The 21,640-nt window shown below is 50.7% G+C and overlaps 1 protein-coding gene across 1 annotated transcript in view; it reads right to left on the minus strand.

The window, feature by feature from the left end:
* The window catches only part of Syne3 (spectrin repeat containing nuclear envelope family member 3), a 77,576-nt gene extending 61,762 nt beyond the window's left edge, over window positions 1-15,814 (minus strand). The window contains exon 1 of the mRNA XM_029541210.1: window positions 15,745-15,814. The gene's annotated coding sequence lies outside the window, so the exon portion shown is untranslated. The remainder of the gene's footprint in view (window positions 1-15,744) is intronic.
* Window positions 15,815-21,640: the final 5,826 nt, after the last annotated feature.

Consider the following 21,640-nt stretch of genomic DNA (forward strand, 5'->3'; position numbering starts at 1 on the left):
GAGAGAGAGAGAGAGAGAGAGAGAGAGAGAGAGAGAGAGAGAGAGAGAGAGAGAGAGAAGAAAGAAGAGTCAAGTATAACATTCACCATTCATTCACTGTCCTGTACTTAGAAACCAGATTGGCTTCCAAGTCCTCAGAGTGACAGCTAAGTCTGGCTCCTCATCTACTGGCTGCACGGCCTCAGGGTATTGACCTCTCTGCTCCTGCATTTCCTTCTGTGTAAGGTGGGTGGCTTCATATTTAATCTGAGGAAAACATCTTCACCAGTCCTCAGGTCCTATAAAACAGCCCAAAGCACTTGGGTTTAACTGTTTTAACAATGGGTGGGCCAGGCTGTGGGGGGAAAGGGGAAGGACCCAAGAAACACATGATGGGGGTGGGGGAAGAGCACACCAGGGCACCTCCAGTAGTTTCTCGGAGAATGTTCCAGAGTGTGTGATCCTGAAGGACGAAGAGTCTTCTAGCACGGAGTCCTCCAACAGCCGAGAAGCAGGAAGCCCGGGTTGCTCAAAGTTGCTCTGCTCTGCCCTGCTCACCAGCTTCCCACCGCCTGCCTTCCAACACTGGCTGCTTGTCGTGGGAACCCATGTAGCTCCAGGCTCAGCCTAGCTCGCCTCTGCTCCTGTAGACCCCTTCTCTTTCCCTGCCTCCCTAGCCCCCATGAGCTGACATCACTGCTTCCAGGAAGTCTACCAAGTGTCCAGCAGAGTCCACGCAAGCTCCCTGAAAGCCTCCTACTCTAACTAGATAAGAAACCCATGATAGGTACAGAGTGGTTAAGTAACCCGAACAAGGTCACATAGCAAGTCATTCTGCAGACTTGTCCTTCCTGCAGTCCCTTGGGAGGGGCGGGCCTGAGTATTTTGGGGGAGTCACTTAGTTCCCACAAACCAGGCAGCCCCTTCATGTTGGGCCACAAAGAGGTGGGGAGAGAGAGTCCATCCCTAGGCACACACCCTTGGCTTTACACAGGTAGGTGTCAGCCTGATGTTCCCAAGCCTTAGCAAGAACAGATAAATTGGAATTGTAATCCCCACAGCCTGCCAGCCCCAACTCTTGACTGCCCTAGGCAGTAGGAGAAGTGTGACACCCCCAGATCTTAGGGAGGGGCTTGTTTCCCAAGAGCTGACTGCACTGGCTTCAGCCTCAGTGGGGACAGACTATGTCCCCCCTTTCTCCCCTTCCCTCTGCCTCCCTCCATAGAAGCTTGTGTAGGGCGAACTTCCAGTCAGACCCAAGAGAGAGGCTGTTGTGTGCAGAGCTGAGAGCTAACCAACACCGGCTCTCTTTTCAGCTAGAGGGAGCCAGGAGGCCCTGACTGGCTGGAGCACCTGAGGGCAGCCACCTAGCTGGTGGGAAAGCATGGTCGGCTGGTAAGCCCCATCCATACCTCCTCTGGAGGTGGGACATGCACACACACACACACACACACACACACATACACTGTGCACACAAGCCCACCCAGCTCTCCAAACTGCCTTCTCCCTCCTTTCAGACAATGCTAGCTTTAACTGAGTTCCTGGAAGAAACTGGTGGCCACAGGCTTTGCATGAAAGGCAAATGCCATAGTCCCCAAATGAACCCACAAAGAGTCAAACTGCCACCACCTCATGGGAGGATGCAGTACTTTTATATTTGGGCCTAGACTGCTTGTGCTTCCCCTGTAACTGCTAAAACAGCTGGAGGGGTTCCAGGTCTGACCATGTGTGTGTATGTATGTACGTACATATGTACATTTGTATGTTTGTATGTTTGTATTGTGTGTGCACACACATGTGCATATATGATGGGGGAGGGATGTATGTGCCACAGCGTGTGTGTGGAGGTCAGAGGACAACTTTGCAGCGTCAGCTTTCTCTTTCCAGCCTTACCTGGGTTCCTGAGAATGTGCCGTGTGGCCATAAGGTCAGGCTTTTGGAGTAAACACCTCTACCTGCTGAGCCATCTTACTGTCTGGGGCTGGCAGCACTCATGACCTGCTGTCACGTTTCTGTATATCTGCTGAGCTGCCAGGCCACACCCATCCCAGGAGCTGTGACTGGCCTAAAACATTTATAGGTGACATTATAATGACAGCATAGTGTCAAAAGGTTGGACACACACTTAGGGCTGGAGTGATGGCCAAGTTATTGAGGGACTGGCCACACAAGTGTGAAGACATAAGTTCTGTAGTGATTTAAAGGAAACTGCCCCCCCCCCCGTAGGCTCATAGGGAGTTTCATTATTTGATAGGATTAGGGCAGGTGGCCTTGTTGGAGTGGGTGTGGCCTTGTTGGAGTAGGTGGGGCCTTGTTGGAGTGGGTGTGGCCTTGTTGAAGCGGGTGGGACCTTGTTGGAGTGGGTGGGGCCTTGTTGGAGTGGGTGGGACCTTGTTGGAGTGGGTGGGGCCTTGTTGGAGTGGGTGGGGCCTTGTTGGAGTGGGTGTGGCTTTCTTGAAGGAAGTGTGGTACTGGAGGCGGGCTTCGGAGTTTTTAATGCTTAAGCCAAGCTCAGCATCTCTCTTCCTGCTGCCTCCTGATCCAGATGTGGAACTCTTGGCTCTTCCTCCAGCAACATGTCTGCCTGTGTGCCTCCACACTCCCTGCATGACAAGAATGGACTAAACCTCTGGACCTATCAGCCAGCCCCAAACACCTCCAAGTAAATGTTTTCCTTTATAAGCGTTGCCATGGCCATCGTGTCTCTCTATAGCAATAGAAACCCTAATGAAAACAAGCACCATTCCCCAAACCCACTTAAAAAGCTGGGTACGCCGATGTATGTGGGGAGGTGGAGACGGGATGGTCCTGAGCCAAGCGGGCAGACGGCAGGCTCCAGGCCAGTTAAAGACGTTGTCTCACACCCAAGATTGACATCAACCTACACACACACACACACACACACACACACACACAGAGAGAGAGAGAGAGAGAGAGAGAGAGAGAGAGACAGAGAGAGAGACAGAGACAGAGAGACAGAGAGACAGAGAGAGAGACAGACAGACAGACAGACAGGCAGGCAGGCAGACTAAAAAAGGACACCTCTGAACTGTAGCTCCTTCTAGACTGCCAATTCCAATGCAACCACACCTTTCCCAGTCCTGCCCATCTTTCAGTCTCTCAGTCCCCCTACCCAGGGCAGTGCCTGGCACACAGGACAGGACACCTTCAGAGAGAATGAAAGAGCCGGCTTCCCCTGTTAGAAGAGAGCTTCACACATCGTGTGGAGACAGACTCGCCGGGCTTCCTTGCTGCACAGCTCACTCACAGAAGCATCACAAGCAAATTAGAGGGGTGGGGGAAGGCTGAGCACCAGGGTCAGTGCAAGGGGACTCTAGGGAGAGGACTTTGCTCAGGAAGAAGAAGGAAGGGGAGAAGAACAGTGGCGGTGGCTGGGAAAGGCTCACACACAGAGTGGGAGAACACATGCAAAGCATGAATTACCTTCCCGGTCTCTTGTCTCCAGCAAGGAGGAAACCAGGAAGACCCTCCAGTCCACACATCCACAGGGACAGGAATTATTAAGTACAGAGTTCCAGACAGGCAGGGTTGGCCCCAGGATAAGAAAGCTTCCACCTTCCCAGCAGAGAGAGGAACAGGGCCTTGGAGACTTCTAGAACATGGAAGTCCAAAGGAGCGGTAATGCCTCCTTACATCCATCCCTAGTGAGAACAGCAGGGCTAACCGGGGGTAATGTCCACCATCTGAGTGATCACTGGTGGTCCCGGGTAGCTGGGTACTTTTTTAGTTCTAAGCTCAGATGGATATTCTATCTGAGGTGACTTGAGAACAGCCGACCAACCACTTCCACCTTCCTCTCCCCTCCGGAGGTCCACCCGTCCCCTCCTCTCTCAGCCACTCACAGTGTCCTGCAGCCTGCCATAGGCTCTCAGAGGCAGCCAGAAACGGAGCAGCTTGTCCTGGGGACCACAAGGGATGCCTTCACTAGGGACCAATGCCTGGGTGTCTCCATCTCTACAGCGGATGCACAAGACCCTGGCTCAGTCCATCCTGCTTCTAAAGGCAGCTGCTTCTGATCATTACCTCCTGCGCCCGAGTTTCATCTCCCGAGGCCTCCTCCCGAGCCTGATTTGACATCCAGAGTGACGCTGTCCAACAAACACACACCCAGTGAACTGAGGCGGCAGCATCCTCGAGGACACACCCACCTCCACAACACAGAGAAAACCAAAGCTAGCAGAGCATGCAAAACATGCCTGAAATCCCAGCACTTGGGAGACTGAGGCAGGAGGAGTGCCCCAAGTTCAAGACAAGCCTTGCTTATACAGCAATTATTGGGTCAGGGCTACATAATACTTAAAAACTTAGAAACAAAACAACACATAAAAATTAATAATCATCATACTATAAAGTGAAATCTGATGCTGAATTTTAAAATACAAAACTCCAAGGTTACTCCAAGGTTAAATCTTGCCAGAGATTTATCTCCAGTGTTCGCTTCACAACACCTGGAGGACAACATTCTTCCAAGTGGACATTCCAGAATCCTGTTTTTAGAACCTTCTGGAACCTTCCTCACCTATCCAGAAGAAACTCAAAAGAACATGATCCTTCCCCAATGTTTGTCTGTTGGAACTGTATGTGAAGATGCGCCCTCAGTCTGGAGCCACGCCTAGCTGTGGGACCCCTCAACAATGCTGGTCCTCTAAGACTGCCAGGCACAGCAGGAAGGAGTTATGAGAGCCCTCACCCCAGGGTAAAGGTGCTGATTAAATTAATCCCACCAGCAAGCTCCCAGATCAACTGGATGTAATCTCCCGCAGGGCCCTGCAAGGGCATTGTTTGGAAAGACCTGGGTATTTGCTGAGCAAATGAGCAAAATGGTTATCTAACCCTAGGCTCCCAGTCAATCAGCAGTCACAGCACTGAGACCTGCTTCAGACCATTGTGACTGGACTCAAACTCATGGCAATGCTCCTGTCTTAGCCTTCCTACACACAAGGACTACAGGTATGAACCATGTTCGGTCCTGGGAACCCACAGGGTTCTTGCAGCTCAGGGTTCCTGAATGACCAGTTTGCCATGTTTCAGAGAAGTACCAGGCCCCTGTGGGCACTGAAGTCACGTAATATATTCACCAAATTTACAGGACAATAATGGCTCCAGGGAAAGATCTTAAGGACAAGATAGAGGGTCTCAGAATGCTTTGGGGAAGAGGCAAACACATCATGCTGAAAGAATTCTCCACACCAATCCCAAGGGCTGACTTAAAGCCTCCTGGGAAACTCCCGTGTAGCCTAGCTCCCTGGGTCCTCAGCACCTGAGGTGCAGCTTCCTTCAGGGTGTCAGCCCCACCTTTCAGCCACGTGTACACGGGACGAGCCTGGACCTGCATGTGCTCAGTCTCCCCAGCATAGGGCAGGGTTGCCAGAGGCCCTGCAAGCTGCCTCGAAGCAATGAATGGAGCTGACCACAAAAAGTGCAGGTGGTTGCTTCATTCACTCCTGACTTACAATTATCTTTAAAGGAAACTTTGTATCTTTCCCTCAAATGAGGAAACAGGATCAATGGTATGTCTAATACACATCCTAAGAAATAAGCCGGCTGGTAGACACACTCCCAAGAACCTCTTGTTTGCACAGAAGTTTGCACCTTGACAGAGAGTGAATGAAGTCACAGAAAGAGGACACATTAGTGCCACCCTGAAGTGTCCCCCAACTGTCCCAGGCCAACCCAGGGCTCTCAACTATCCCTGCCCATCAGGATTGCCTAAGAGTTTCCAGAAGAAACAACCTCACTTCCAGAGACTTCTAATTCTACTGGCAACGCAAGTGACCATGAAAACATCCTATAAACAGAATTGTTCAAAGAACAAGAAAGGGCCAGGGATGTAGGTCAGGGAGCAGAGAGAGTTCTTGGGTAGCACACACACACAGCCCAGGGCTCAACTGCCAGCACCGCCTAGACCAAATGTGGTGGCAGCACACGCCTGTAATCCCAGCACTTTGGAGGTGGAGGCCGGAGGAGCAAGGAGGTCAAGGTTGTCCCTGTCTATGCTCTGGTGCCTTGAGCTTGGAATACTCCTGTTCTGAGTTCTACATCCAGAACCAGGAAGATCAAGGCTAGAAACCAGACAGCAGGCCCCGATGTGCTGGGTCCCACTGTGGAGACCTTGACACTCCCCACACCCAGGTTTGTTCAGTAAGAAAAAGACAGCTGTGATTAAGGAATGTAGCCTGCATCCTGTCACCTGAGCTGCGGGCAGAGTCACCTGCAGCTGTGCCAGCTCAACGCTCTGCAGGTGCAGTGGGTGGAGGAGGCAAAAAGGCTCAGCTACCTGCGGTCTTTCCTTCAGGCTTGGGAGCACCCTCCTCCAGGCTTGGGAGCACCCAGGAAAATGGGGAGGGGTGCCCTGAGAGGGTGGATGTTCAGGGGTCAGAGAAGGTGTGGCCAGCCCCCCAGGACAGGTGAGCTAGCCCTGTACAAAGAGGCTAGGAGACAGCCAAGATATACTGCAGGATTCCCACTAAGTCTATCAGATTATACCTCAGGCCCAGGAGGAGGAGAAAGAAACTGATTAAATAGAAAGCTGAGCCAACCTTTTCATAGGAAGAGAGATGATGTAAGAAGTACTTTGCTCTGTGGGGTGACCAAACAACCTGATGACTCCTGGCTTCTTGGGGTGGGGGTGGGGAGCACATGACATAGACCCAGCCAGATGACTCTGCAGGTAAGGGGGCCTAGTACCAAGCCTGACAAACCTGAGTTCCATTCTCTTGGACCCACATGGCAGAAGGAGAGAACAGGTTTTCCAGGCAGTGCACGAAGTCTTCCCTGACACACCGATGCCATCCACTGGGCTTCCCTGCCTCCAGGCTATCACCAGCTGGGGTGGCTGATGTTTATGGCACCTTCTCACCCACCAAACAGTTCCCACAGAGCAGGGATGTGTCCCCGGCATCTTGCTACCCATTCCATCTCTGTCAAGGTCAAGTACATCGAAGGAATGCAGTAGTCCAGGGTATGTGGGTTACAGGGAGGAAGAGCCCAGATCCCAGCCACAAACACGTGTCTCTCTGGCTTCCAGACCACAGCCAACTCCTGCTAGGAGCTTCATGACTAATCTTGCCACTTCCTGTGGGTGACAAACACAGGAACTGAGGGCCATCCTCAGTCCTCATCAGTCACTGAAGCCAAGACCTCACCCAGGAGTAGCCAGCCTGGACACCTGGGTGGTTTTACCCAGAGAAGCAGGAATAAGGGAAGCTTCCAGAAAGAACTTTAAAAAATATATCCATTCCTTAAAATCATCTCCAAGCAAAGTTGAGTTTGAAGTCCATAAATAGACAAGCAAATTACACAATCAGGCTGAGTGCTCAGTGCTGGGTGAACGACTGACCGTTTAACCTGGCAACCCCAACTGACTCACGTGCTACCTACAAACCTCCAGCCTGTGGTCGGCAGGCTGCAAATGGAGTTCTAGGGAGAAAGGGGCAGGGAACAGGCACAATGCTCCGGCGTAGGGCCCTAGCTCTGGGGGACCTGACATGCATGGTCTTGGGGATTTCCTCTGTGGAATGGCTTGGCACAGGGGAGGCTATGGAGCGTCACAGGATCTGCCTGGCTGGAAGGCTAAAGTCTAGGTGGGTTTGCTCTCTGTTTTCATAATCAACTTGTAGAGTCTGGATCTGAGCACTGAATTCAACTCCTAACTGCATTGGCACCTGAAGATGATGAGGGTGGGTTATTTAACACTCTTCCAAAAATGTCAGCACGCCTCTCTGAATAGCTGTGAGCCAAATAGGAGAAGTAAAGAACACTGTGCACAATCAGTGCTGGCCCCCAGCAAGTAAGTACCTGCTAGAGGCTGGCTGTCATGGCAGACTGGGAAGAGAATCTCCTATATCGCTCACTCGCTCACTCCATCACCGTCCTCGTGAATCATTCCATAGGCACATTTGGCCCTCTGCATCCACAGTGCCTTCGGCCAAGGATACAACCAGACAGACGGAAAATACTGGCAGAGCAAATGTTGCATCTGTCCTGAGTGCACTTGACTTTCATTGTGAAGTAACACAGCCTAGCAACTATTCATGTGGCATTGACCTTGGGCTGGGATTATAAGAAACCCAGAAAGGATTGCACGAGAGCCAATGGGATGGCTCATGCTATAATCCCAGCCCTTGGGAGACTGAGACAGGAGGATCACAGTGAGTTCCAGGTCAGCCTGAGCTACACAGTAAGAGAGGGGGCTAGTGGTGCTTGTCTGTAATTCTAAGCATGTGAAGGTTGAGGCAGGAGGATTTCAAGTTCCAAGTAGGCTTGGATTATACAGACAGACCTTATCTGAGGACAATCAGAAGCACACTATAAAGAAAGGGTGTGTGTGTGTGTGTGTGTGTGTGTGTGTGTGTAATGTGTGTAGCACATGTAAGTTACAAAAAGACCGGTTTTTACACCAGGGTCTGTGTGTCACTGTTTTTGGTGTCTGAGATAGCTAATCTTCATTATCCACATGACCGGTCCGCGTCACCATGTTAACGAGCCTCTGGGTGTGGCTAGGAAGGTGTTTCCAGAAAGGTTTACCTGAAGAGGGAAGACCCACTTTGAAGATGGGCAGCAACACTCGTGGGCTGGGGTCCTGGGCTGAATTAAAAGGAGAAAGGAAGCCAAGGATACCACACCATCCCTGCCAGTAACAGACTGTGCCCCCAACCGCAAGTCAGGATAAACCGCCCCTTCCTGACACCGCTTTCCCACAGGTGCTCTGTCGCAACTCAGCCAAGATCTTCAGTGTTCGGAGAACCAGCCCTCTGGGAGATGCCAGAGGGAAACTATACAATGTAGCAAAACTGGAGGTTGTCTGCCCTGCCCTGGGTCACTCAGGTTCTGTAGAGGAAGCAGACAATAGGCACAGCTGCAGACCTGGGGCTCACGTTTCAGACAGTGCTGGGTTGACAGTGGCCCAGATAGAAGAACATCCCTGCTGGCTAGTGCTGAGAGGTGCTACTGTGTGAGCGGAAAGATCTCTCACGGGCTGTGGGACCAGGAGCCAAATGGAAAGGCTGGGGTGGGGGGTTGAGGTCCCAGCAAAGAAGAGGAATTGGGAATGTTCTCTACCAACGAGGCCAATGTATCGTCATCAAGGTCCCAGTGCTGGCTCTCAGAGCTCTGACTGTCACGAGAGATAAGGGCAGGTGTCCCACATGTCTTGGATCTCCCCTCCAGAGCTGTGGTTCTGAGTATCCTGGAAACACTAGGGTCTGCCCCGCCCACTTCATTCCACAGCTTGAGCATCTGTTTTCCCCCCACCCCAAGCATTTGTCAGGTCTTGGCTAGGCTGGAAAGCCTTTTGTCTAAGTCATAATTATAACCACCTCTCTGTGGTCTGCCAGGGAGCTGTGAAGAGGAATGAGCAACAGGCGGGCGTTGCGGGGATGGCCAGAATTGAGTTCTGGAAACCATCGATCAAGTATCAGTAGCAAAGGACAAGAGAACAGGAACCGGAAATCGGAATCCCATGGTGGAATTTCTAGGAGGCGTTTTCTACCAGATGTGGGAGGGATAGCCCGGGAAGAGCTGCTGGCAGAAGTAACTGCTTGCCACAGGTAGAGAGGGGAGGAAAGTCAGAACATATTTCCGGGTTTGGGGGCACCCTAAAGCAGGTAGGAGGGCAGACCCAACACTTAGAGAAAGGGAAAAGAGTCTAAAAACTCTGTTTCCTTTCTGTGTCGTGGGCAGTCTGCAGCGGCCGATCTTACAGCCCCAAACACCCACTGCGAGGCTTCCAAGTGAGCAAACTTCACAGAGACCCAAGTAGAGCCTCCCATCTTAAAGAGCTGGCAATTAGGACTGGTGAAGGTCAGGTGCCAGCTCCTCCCCTCATGGAAGAGAGAGGCTTCCTCAGTGAGTCAGCTATGGTATTATTCTAGTAAATGTTCCTTGGGAGGGGCTCAGCCATTTCAGATCTCACATAAAAACTGGTGGCTGAATTGGAGTCCCACCACTCCCAGCTCAGCCACGACGGCTAGGGCCTAACCCAGGGAACCAAACTTCCCATCTACGGGTGGCCACGATGTCACACAACTACCAGCAATGGCGTGGGGCGCTTGGGAAGGTGACTGTGTGAGAGAGATCTTTGGGTGGGAGTCAGGAGATCTTTTTGAGACCCTGAGGTACCAGAAGACTTTAGCCAGTGAGGCTGGGGAGATGGCTCAGCAGGTAAATTGCTTGACTTATGAGCACAAGAGCCTGAATTTCATCCCTGGAACCTACATTTTCAAAAAGGTGGGGGTGGGGGTGGGGGTGGGGGAGGGATGGTTCACACTTGCAATCTCAGTATTGGGTGGGCAGCAGACAGGAGGATCCCTGGGGTAAAGACAGAAAGAACACTAGGGCTCCTTGGCCAGCCAGTCTAGCCATATCAGGCAAGTCTGAGGTCAGTGAGATACCCTGTCTCAAAAATCAAGATAGCCAGCTCCTAAGGAACAAATTCCCTGGGTTAATTCCTGGTCACCACACACACACACACACACACACACACACACACACACCACAAGATGACTATGTCTGCTTATGGAGACTCAGTTTCCCTGTACGTAAATTTATAGGCTCAGTCAAGGTTATCTAGAGTATCCAGAGTAAAAATAAATAAATCTGAAATTCTTGTTCTCTCCATTGCAGCTACCACTTCTGAGCACAAGCTGAACATCCCTAATCTGAAAATTGGAAATACTCCAAAATCCAGAACGTTACAAGTACCACCGTGATGGATGTCACACTTGATGTGGAGTGTTCAAAGCACAAAGGCACTAAAGACTATTTAACACACACACACAGGTGCCTTTCTAGAAGGCAGGCTGGAAGAACATCCTCTGATGGGAACAGAGGAAGTCACTAAGAATCTGAGGGTGTGCCGGATATACCTGGACAAAACCAGGCAGGCTTTGGGTGCACCCCACCTCTGTCCTGCAGACAACGCGTCCTGTGCATGGGGCGGTGTGTCCAGACCGGGCTGTCAGCACAGAGACGCCTGCAACCTGACAGCTGCAAGGACACCGCCCATCTGTTTTCTACAAGGCCATTTCCCTGTGGCCTGCCAGGCTGGGCCGGCCAGACTTTCTGCTTCTCAGGAGTCAAAAAACAACGTGCTCGCAAGCCAGCACGTGAAAAATGAAAGAGTTATCTTTTCTGTTCTCGCTGTAGGTTCTCTTGCCCTACCATCACCTGAGAGGAAATGTGGAGGAGAGCATCCCTCCTCTCTGAACCCCATTCCCCGACAACAGCAAACCAGCGCTGACCGTACCCAGGACACTATGCAGTCTGAGGATGAATTATCACGCAGGATGAGAAAGCAGCTGCCTTAGAGGACTTGGAAAGGAGACTCCGAGCCAGGCTCGAGTACTGCCTTTGGTGATGTTTCTGTTCATGAGTCACCTTGTACACTGTGGCTCTCCAGACTTCTTAAAAATGAAAACCGTCAAATCAGAGTCATCTCAGACATGACACCTGTGCCTCCCTCACCTGTCCCCAGGAGGAGGCTGAGAGCCCAGGGTGTCAGGGTGACAGGTGGTATCCATACGGGAGTCATGCACAGGCGTGGCTATCCATTGTGAACTGTCCTCCTTGTGCACCTGTGTCCTATGTTGACCTTGGCCAGGGCACTTCTCTGGGTTGCTAAACTAGCCAGCTGGACCAGGGGACCCGAGGTTCCCTCCCAGCTCAGAAATGTCAGAATTTTATGATTTGGAAGTGTAAATCATTAGGTCAGAACTTTAAGACATTCTGTTTTTAATTCGAGATTCCCAGCTTTTGCCATGGTGACGAATGAAGGAGGAAGTTGTTTTTCTGCAATAAAAGGAACTCGTGTGTCACACAGCAGGGCTAGTGTTCACTTTTATAAACCCAGTCAGACGGCCATTCGAATGAATAATTCTCTCAAAGACTCTGAGCATGCTCATTACTATCTTTCAATTGCATTTATACAATGCAAGACGGGATATAATGGTGACTATGTCTCCTATTTACAATGATAGAATATAAAAATATTTTAAAAATACACAAAGATGGTTCAATGGCTAAAAGCACTAGCAGGCAAGCCTGATAGTGTGAGTTCCATCCCCCAACCTCACACAGTGGAAGGAAAAACCAGAGTCCTGAAAGTTGTTCACACACGTGTCATGGCATGCATATGCATATGCATTTACATACGATAAGTAAACGTGACAAACACTTTACATGCTTTTGAAATACACACACACACACACACACACACACACACACACACACAGAGTACTGAGCTGAAGAACAGAACAGAATGGGCGCTGCAGGGAAGGGAATGGGCTCATCCCTCAACAGTTATCCTCCCCAAACAGCCACACAGGCACACATCAGCATCCCCTTGCTACCTGCTTAAACCGGACATGGCCAGGCATGTCTATAACCCCAGCAAGTCTAGAGTGGAAGCAGGAGACCATGAGTTCAAGGCCAGCTTGGCTTACATATGGAGACCATGTCTCAAAATAACAAACTAAGAATGTAGCCGACTTGGTGGAGTGCTTACACAGCATGCAGGAAGTCCTAGCTCTGATTCCCTGACACCACATAAACCAGGTACCACAGGGGAGGGAGAGACAGGAGGGTCAGGAGTTCAAGGTCCTCCTCAGCTCTCAGCTACCTACTTATTCTAGGGCACCCAAGTCTACAGGAAATCTCACCTGACTCTCTAAAAAAAAAAAAAAAAAAAAGCCAGGCGTCGTGGCACACGCCTTTGATCCCAGCACTCAGGAGGCAGAGGCAGGCAGATTTCTGAGTTCGAGGCCAGCCTGGTCTACAAAGTGAGTTCCACGACAGCCAGGGTTACACAGAGAAACCCTGTCTCAAAAAAAAACAGAAAAAACAAAACAAAACAAAACTTAATGTGTGAATTAGAATCTCCACAACTGCTATACAAATTAGAATACAGGCAAATGCTTAGCAAATGACTGAAACGTGATCTCCGTCCCAACTGCCAACATGCTTGCAGTCCTGCTCCTGGCCAACCAGGGCGGCATGAGAGAGTTCCAGTTAAGATAGTCTATCCCCACACTCCTTTCAGGCATGGCTTCCATTCAGCTCACCATCAAGCCTAGTGCTTTGAGCTTTGGAGTCTCCTCTGCTGCTCCCTGATGGACTTAGGAGATGCTAGGCTTCTGAGGTTTGGACACCATGAAGAGTGGGGTCCAGGAGACTCAATGTTGTAAAGGCAGTAAAACAAGCAAGAATGCAAGGGCAGGTGCTGCCTTTGGTCTGCCCTGCCCTTCTAGGCTCTGGGCAACATTGGCTTGACTTATCTTCTCAGACACCCCGGAAGGGATTGACATTACATCAGAGAAGAAAGTCCAGGCTCCAGATTTGGAGACCTGTCCCCACCTGCTTCCTAGCAGCACGGTCTCAGGCATGGCCACTAAGTCCAAAGCTAAGAATCCTGAGGTTGGGAGGTACCACGTTCCTTACTTCTGTCTGTTCCTCCTGGGTCCTGTCTTGGTGCCAAAAATGCATTGATGTTATACGTGGGTGGGAAATGTTCACAATGCTGGTTTCCGTTTCTTTCCATCAGCGACCTGATGATGACTAGGATCCGACTGATCTGCAGTTTTTCCAGTGACTAACACACACCATCATCCTCAGATTGTCCAGGACACGGTGTGGGGAATAATGAACAGCATTGAGTCAAAGGTCTGGAGTTCAGATCCTGGACCGGTCACACAGCCAGAGGCTAGTACTGTCAGTCTCCGCACCTGTGGGATGCTAGTGCTGCCGTCCTTGCATCCTGCCAGGGGACACAGGAAGTATACAAGGGGACACACGAATCCTAAGTCTCCCCAGCCACACCTGAATGCCTCTGTAGGCTCTCTGTGATCTCCAGCCTTCCCAGAGCCAAGGACAAGCCTTCAATATTGAGAGGACCTCAGGGAAGTTATCCAGAGCATGGACTGTTTAACAGATTTGGGGAAATTGAGGCAGAGAGGAAAAGTACAGAACAGAGAAGATCCCAGGTCTCCCAATCAAGCTCCCCCATCCACACCCTAAAACACCAAATCACTCATCTTTGCTATATCCACACCACACACAACACTGTCTGCGAAACTCTCACCTACTGTTCGTATGCTTTATAACACAGGGGCCGTGGGGATCTGGGGTGCCCCTTGTCTGAAGCTGGCTGGTAAAACAACTAGCCCAGGGCTACATACTCGGGTGAGGCCAAAGTGGCCATCTGATTTGGCCACCCATTCTCTTATAACAAAATGACACTGGGGGGGGGGGTCGGGGGCAGAGGCTTCTGGGCTTCCCTGCCCAGTCATGCCGTCCAGTGTAACCACACCAGGCTCTGTATCACTAGGTAGAGGAGCTACCCAGACAGGGCTGAGTCCATAGTCACTCAAGCGTGCAAAGTCCCCAGGAAGGTGGACAGTTGTTCCCATGGAGGCAGAACAGCTCTGCCACACCCTGAGGTCTTTGCCGCACAGAGGGGACAAAGGATCCTGGGTTCTCATCCCTCCCTCGGTGACTCCAGAAATAAGGCCTCCTGGTGCATTCCTACACAGCCACCCCCAGAGAGGCCTCTCTGGCTCCCGGGGAGCAGCTTGGCTCAACTGTAACTGTCAGCAGGCCCAGGGAATGTGCGAGCCCACGTGTGCTAGAGTGTCCCTCTGGGACACAGTTCACAGGAAAGCCAGCAAAACAGCCCGCTGGCACAGATCACCTTCCTACCTCCCAGCTCCTGCCCCCTATGAGCTGTTGGCCCCTCCCCACTCCCCCAGCAAGAGGCGAGGCTAAGTGAGCTCTTCAAGAGAGCCAAGTTCCTGCGCAACACGGATCTAGACTGTGCCGCCTTGAGCAAGTCACGCCCCCTTCTCTCTGCTTGTTTCTTCTCTTCTGGGTACATGAAAGGGGCTGTCCTGTGTGGCTGCAGCACCAGCGTAACACACTGGTCTTGAGAAGAGTCGCTTTTCCCCACCCACGAAGGATGGGGTGTGACACTCCCCTTTGGCACTAAAGTCACCCCGCAAGCATACCCTGGCTATCCATTATAGAAAGAAGCCATCCCTACAGAGATGAAGCAGGGCTCCAAGACACTGGGGAGACGTCCCAGAGCCAAAGAGATTAAATGTTACCAACCCTGGGCTGAATTCACTACTTTTCAGTTTTGAAGCAGAGGCCAACCAAGATATGTGAGACACCCACCCAGAGAATGGGCTCCAGATCTGACTTCAAGTGAAGCCAACATACGAGTTCCCCTTAGAGTGGTTGGATGGGGATCAGCGAGGCTGTGCCGCTGGCCCAAGGCTGCACAACGAGGTAGGTGACTGAAAAGAACGAAGCACGCCGGGTGGGACTTTCCTTCCTCACTGCGCGCTCTCAGGCTCTCCCTTGCGAGCTCGTAATTCCCAGAATGGGACATTCCGGGACCTGGGGACCTGTGAGTTGACAAGTCTGCCAGCCTCTAGAGGCGAAGAGGGGGAGACCGAAGAAGCTACCTGGACCCAGGGACGAGCAGCCCCCCCACCCCCGGCACTGCGGTGGCGACTTGGGGCCAAGACTAGGGTGCCCAGGATTTCGCAGCGGGTGGAGCGGTTGCATTTGAACCGAAGCTCCGCCCGCCCGCAGCTGTCACGCTGGCCGCCGCCCCCGCGCGCCTCCCCTGCTCCCCAGACTTCCCGCGGCGCCGATCCCCGGGGACGCGTCAAGACAGGGGTACGCTTGGGACCCAGGTGCGATCCCCGGCAGCCCCGTGCGGCCTCCCACCGCCCTGATCTCACTCACCCTGCCCGGAGCAGACGGAGTGCGGCGCCTCCGGCGGCTGGGCCGAGTCCCTTCTGCACCCTGCGTCCCGGGCGGCTTCGGGGCGGGGCGGGGCCGGGTCAGGGCGGGGCGGGGGACACCGCGACTGCCCCGCCCCCTTAGGGACCCGCCCGGAGCCCCGCCACACTGCAAATGGGGAACCAGAACGGAGGACGAACCTCCCCGCTACAATTCTCAAACCCAAAGTTCAGGAGGGCGGGAATCTGTGTCCATGCCAATCCAGACAGTCTCCAGATCCGATCCAGGGTCTTCATCTGCCTCCCGCCATTCCAGAGAGTCGTGGGGACCACCCAGGAGAAGGAGGGCCTCGGGAGGATATTATCCCACCTGTCCAGACTTGGGGAGGAGATCAGAGGATGGCAGGTGTTAACCTCACAGAGCAGAGAGAGCGACACAGGCAACAGCACCAAATACAAGAATGAAATGGCAGCCATCAGTCAACCTGAAAGAGGCACTCTACCGAGCCCTCCCCACTCTCCAGTCCACTAGCCACCCATACCGCGTGGGAACTTCCCAATAAGCCCAAGCCCAAGAATGTCCAACTCCTCTCTCTGCTGTCTTGGCCTTGTTCACCCCCCACCCCCATCAGCATCCTCCCATGTCATTGGCTAATCCCTGTTTCGGGCTCCACCCACTTAACCTTGCTTCGAAGAGAAAGTGTTCCTCTTCTCTGCCTCAGGGCCTTTGCACTAGTAACTGCCTAGGGCCAGTCTAACTCCACCTGAGGGATTTCAAGGATTTCCAAGTAGCCGCCTCCCATCCTGCCCCCTCCCCCTGTCCTCAGACCTCGTTCCACCTCACTAAAACAAAACAAAACAAAAGACCCTAGGGCTCCAGAGTTATCTCTTTCAGGCAGCAACGGATCGACTGAGTCTGTGTCTTCTGAATGAAGCACCTGCTGCTAAAGAGAACACAACTTGGAAACCTAGTACCATGTGAGAGTCTGTCTTCAAGACCGAGGAGTGACCAATCCACTTAATAGATAACAACAAGGTCTCCAACACAGGCCCAAGGTCACGCAGTCGCCTTCTGTGGTTTCTTGGCAGAGCTGGCAGAATAAGTAAATGTAAAAGCCACTGTCCTAAGGAGATTAATTTGTCAAACAGAACCAGAGAGTAATGGTACTGGAGGGGTGGAGGGGTGGGAGGGAGAAAGAGTGTGTGTGTGTGTGTGTGTGTGTGTGTGTGTGTGTGTGTGTGTGTGTCTAGAGGCAGGAAGAGGCAGAGTTAAGTAACAGTGGAGGTGGACCCAGTTTGAAGCAGAATGCCAGAGGCTCAACCACACCTTAGTTGGAGCCCATTCATTAAGTCATAATTACTTTGAGAGGATTCACACAAAGGGCCTCCCCTGGCCTAGCACTACAGCCAGCAAGCAGTGACTAACAGTTACTATAATTCTCACCTTTGGATAAGGCTTTCAACCTGCATCCCTTTGTTAAATCCTTACTACCACCCCCCCCCCCCAGCAGTTAGGAGAGTGTAATTAGCTTTGTCTTAAAAGCCAGACACTGAGGGCTCAGGCACTTTGTTCTGGGATAGAGCTGTCTCTGCCACCTCTGTGACTAGCTGGAGCAAGCAATTGGCCCTCTGAAGTCCCATACCTGCAGTGAAAGCTGACCTAGTGCAGCTAGACGGGCTACAAGCCTTTAATCCTAGCACCCAGGAGGCAAGGGCTGGCAGATCTCTGAGTTCAAGGCCAACCTGGTCTACCGAGGGAGTTCCAGGATAACTAGGGCTACACAGAGAAACCTTGTCTTGAAAAACCAAAACTAAACAGTCCATAAGTAAACAAACCAGAGACAACAGTGCCAATCGCCCCAATTCACAGCAGGCAGCTGGTTACTGAACCCCGATTCTCTCTTCTGTTAAAGGGGTCTAATTTAATAACAGACACTTGTATGGTTCTATGCCTGGTGTCCTCGGGACTGCTTGGCAGGAGCTGTTGCGTTATCATTCTGAGTCTGATGTGATGGCCAGGGTCTCTGGCGTATGGCTGTGCCAATTTCCATGGGTAAGCCTTTCAGAGCAGCAGGAACCCAAACTCTAAGCCTTGCCTTTCTACTGTGTAGTAACTGAGTGAGCCATGTAATCCCTTAGAATACTGGAGGGGACAGCGATGGTGTTGCACAGGCAAAAACATATAAAAATGGTAAATATGAACCCCAGAACTCCATCAGATATTAAAGTGCTGGGGAGACTGCTCAGTGGGTAAGTACTTAGCTGGGCAAGCATGAAGGCTTGAGTGTCCATCACCAATGCTCCCATAAAAGCTCAGCGCCGTGGCACACATCTGTACATCTGTAAGGCAGTGGAAGCAGGGGATGTGGAACGCAGGGGTTCTCCAGCCAGCCAGTGCAGCTGAAACAAGTTCCAAGTTTCAGTGAGAGACCTTGCCTCAGACAAACAAGGTGGGATAGAGGGGGACAGTTGGAAGATGGGGATCTCTGGCTTCTACATGGAGACATGCATGCACACACCACACACACACACACACACACACACACACACACAGTGTTACATTTATATTCATAGGTTGTTATCTTTGACTTTCTGCTTTTCATAAGGCTGATATGTACATCCATCCCAACCAGAATTCACAATGTATACATCTTTATTGGTATCGTGGCTATGGGTGGAACACATTGGGTGGCTGCTCCCACAGCACAGCTTACTTTTTTTAAAAAAATATTTTTAGTCTTGGGAACTTAGCACAGTGGTAGAGCATCGCCTATCATGCACACGGTCCTGGTTTCTATCCTTGGCTCCAATAAAAATTAAAATTAAAATATTTTTTTTAAATTACATTTCTTTATTTAACTGAAGGAGTTGTCCAGTGCCACAGTGAGCATGTGGAGGTCCTGGGGATCGAACTCAGGCCATAAGGCTTGGCAACAAACGCGGTTAACACTCAGCCATCTCCTTTTCCACTTTGTAGCAGCCCATGCATTTGGAAGAAGGACACTGTACAAGCGTGGGGCGAAATTCGCAGCTAGGAAGGCATTAATTGCTGCTACAAAGTTAAAAGACGTATCTGGAAAGAAAATTCTGGCAAACGGCTTGGGGAGAGCCCCGTTGTCATCTCTGGAATTGAGCACAGGAAACCCCGCCCGCGGAGGCCTCCCCTTTCAGAGGAAGCCTGGAGAGGCAACCACAAGAAGGGGCACTAAAATTATGCCTTTCGGAAATTCTGACTCACTCGCAGTGGGGCTGTTTGTGCAAGGCAAAAATGTCTCTGAAAAAGTGAAGTTCCCACTGCTCCCACCCCTTCCTCCACCGGCAGCACTCAGGCACTCACAGGGAAGCGGGATCCTGCTCAATGGGCACAGCGAGTTCTTGGTCTGCTACACACCGGCTTAGCAGGCCTCCCCAGCAGCTCCTACATTTTAAGGTTACTTTATAGCTCCCCATTGGGGTCCTGCAGGAGCCTACTGCCCTGGTAGGTGCAGCCTCTCACAGATGCCTCTGCCCAGCACTCCACAGGATTAGAGTAACATTTACTTATCTTGCTTTCTGTGTTCTCTCTCTCTCTCTCTCTCTCTCTCTCTCTCTCTCTCTCGTTTTGTTTTACTTTATGGTCTTGTGTTTGTTCCACAGTGGTGGGGACCAAGCCTAGAGCCTCCTGCATGCTAGGCAAGCTCTCCACCAGAAGCACCATGTCCCCACCCCTTGCCTTGAATTTAGAACATGAGAATAGAGTATGAGGTTATGCATGGTTAGATTCTAGAGTCCCTGACTAGGGTTCTAGCCTTTTTTCTGCCATGTTACTTCTGGTTTTAGACTTCTTAAAATGTTCATAGGTTGGTCAGTTACATGGTTATTTTTTCTCACAAAATCTTGCTATTCTGTAGCCCTAGCTATCCTTGTGCAGCCCAACCTCATCTGGAATTTGTGGCAATCCACCTGTCTCAGCCTCCCAAGTGATGTGGGTCATCACTATTCTAGGCAAAATAATAATAATAATAATAATAATAATAATAATAATAATAATAATAATTAGGTTTTTCTCTTAGCATCTGCCATCATCTTGACACAATGCAGGATAATGTAAGGGAATTTGAGCTGGGGGAGTCCCTCCATCAGATTGACCTGTGAGCATCTTCTTGATGATGGCACTTTGGGAGGTCCTGGGTTGTATTATGAAAGCTGCAAGCAGGAGCCAGTGAGCAGGAGCCAGTGAGCAGCGCTCCTCAGAGGTTCCTGCCTCTGCTCCTGCTTGAGTTACTGCCCCGACTTCTCCCAGTGATGGACCCTGACCCGGAAATATGAGCCAAATAAACCCTTTCTTGTCCAAGGTGCTCTTGGTCCCAGAGTTTATCACAGCAACAGATGCAAACGAGAACAATTTTTAATGTTAACTGTGTAAGATGCAGCTCAGTTGGCAGAGCACTTGTAAAACATCCATGATGTCCTGATTAGATGCCCAGAACTGCATAAAACAGGCATAGTGGCACATGCTGGTATCCCAGCACGTGAAGTTGGTAGCAGGAGAATGAGAGGTCATCCTTGCAAGGTCATCCTTGACAACACAGAGAGCTTGAGGTCTACCTGTATCAAAATAAAAAATAAAATAAAATGTTTTGTTACTGTACAAAGAAGTACAAAGAAGTTACTGTACAAAGAAGTTACTCTTTGTAACACTTCTTGCTTGCTCTCTATTTATATATTATATAATCATATTATATTATATATATTTACATTTTGTTCTACTGCACACATGGCACCCCCACTCCAATTCCTGGGTCCACCCTCTTGTTGGTCCCTTCTGAGTTTTCCGGTCTGTGACAAGAAGAAAGTAGGAAAGACCATCACTTGCTTACCTCTCCTACTTAAGAAGTTGTAAAAAAAAAAAATCTCAGGACTGGAGAGATGGCTCATCAGTCAAGAGCACTGGCTGTTTTTCCAAAGTTCCTGGGTCCTATTCCTAGCGCCCACATGGTGGCCTATCACCACCTCTAACTCCATTTTCAGGGGCTCAAATGCTCTCTTTTGCCTGGGCACCAGGAATGCGCATGGCTCACGGACACACATACTTGAGGAACACCTTTACATATAATATTAAAAATTTAAAAGTGAGGATATTGATCTTGTTACGCAAACAACACCATTCACTGTTGTTGAGGGAAATATTAAAAAATGAACCCCCCAACTCTCCTCGCTCCTGCTTCTCTCAACCCACCAGCTCTCCGGTCCCACCGGGCCACTTTCCCACTCTAGTACCAGCACTAGCGGGCCACAACACTAAGGCTCTGTCCCACATTCCAGTAACCAAATAGATCTGCCATCCTCGTGTTTTGATGCCACAATACTCAGTAACCTGATAAAAGCAAGACTCAATGCTTATAGTCAACTAATCAGATTCATATATCAACAAATTCTCAATATACAAGATGCCAATACAATAATTGAAGAACCCAATATTCTAACCTTTATGATATCATAACAACCTGTGGCTAGTTAGCCACACTGATTCACATCAGCCACCGTCTTCCTTCTCCCCACCCCACCCCCACCCCAAGACTCTCCCTGTCTCTGCAACTCTTAGCTCTGCCTCCCTTTCCCCTGCCCAATCTCAGTCCTCCCACTGCCCTAATGTAATTGGACAGGGAAAATCATGGGACACACTGTGACTAGACATTGTTCCTGCTAAGTTCCAAGGAAATAAAACATGCTAATCTACGGTTGATAAACTTTAATTCTGAAAACTGAAAGCCCTTCCGGAAGAGGCTTCCCGTGCATCGCCTGGAGAGCATCCAGCACTACGCTCTCTGCTCCCACCGGCTTACTTTAAACGTGTTTAACTACGTGTTTTACGTTAAGATAATTGTAAACTTACATGTAGTTACAAGACCTTGCGCAGT

Source organism: Mus pahari, chromosome 7 (genome assembly GCF_900095145.1).
Source record: "Mus pahari chromosome 7, PAHARI_EIJ_v1.1, whole genome shotgun sequence".
Lineage (NCBI taxonomy): Eukaryota > Metazoa > Chordata > Mammalia > Rodentia > Muridae > Mus > Mus pahari.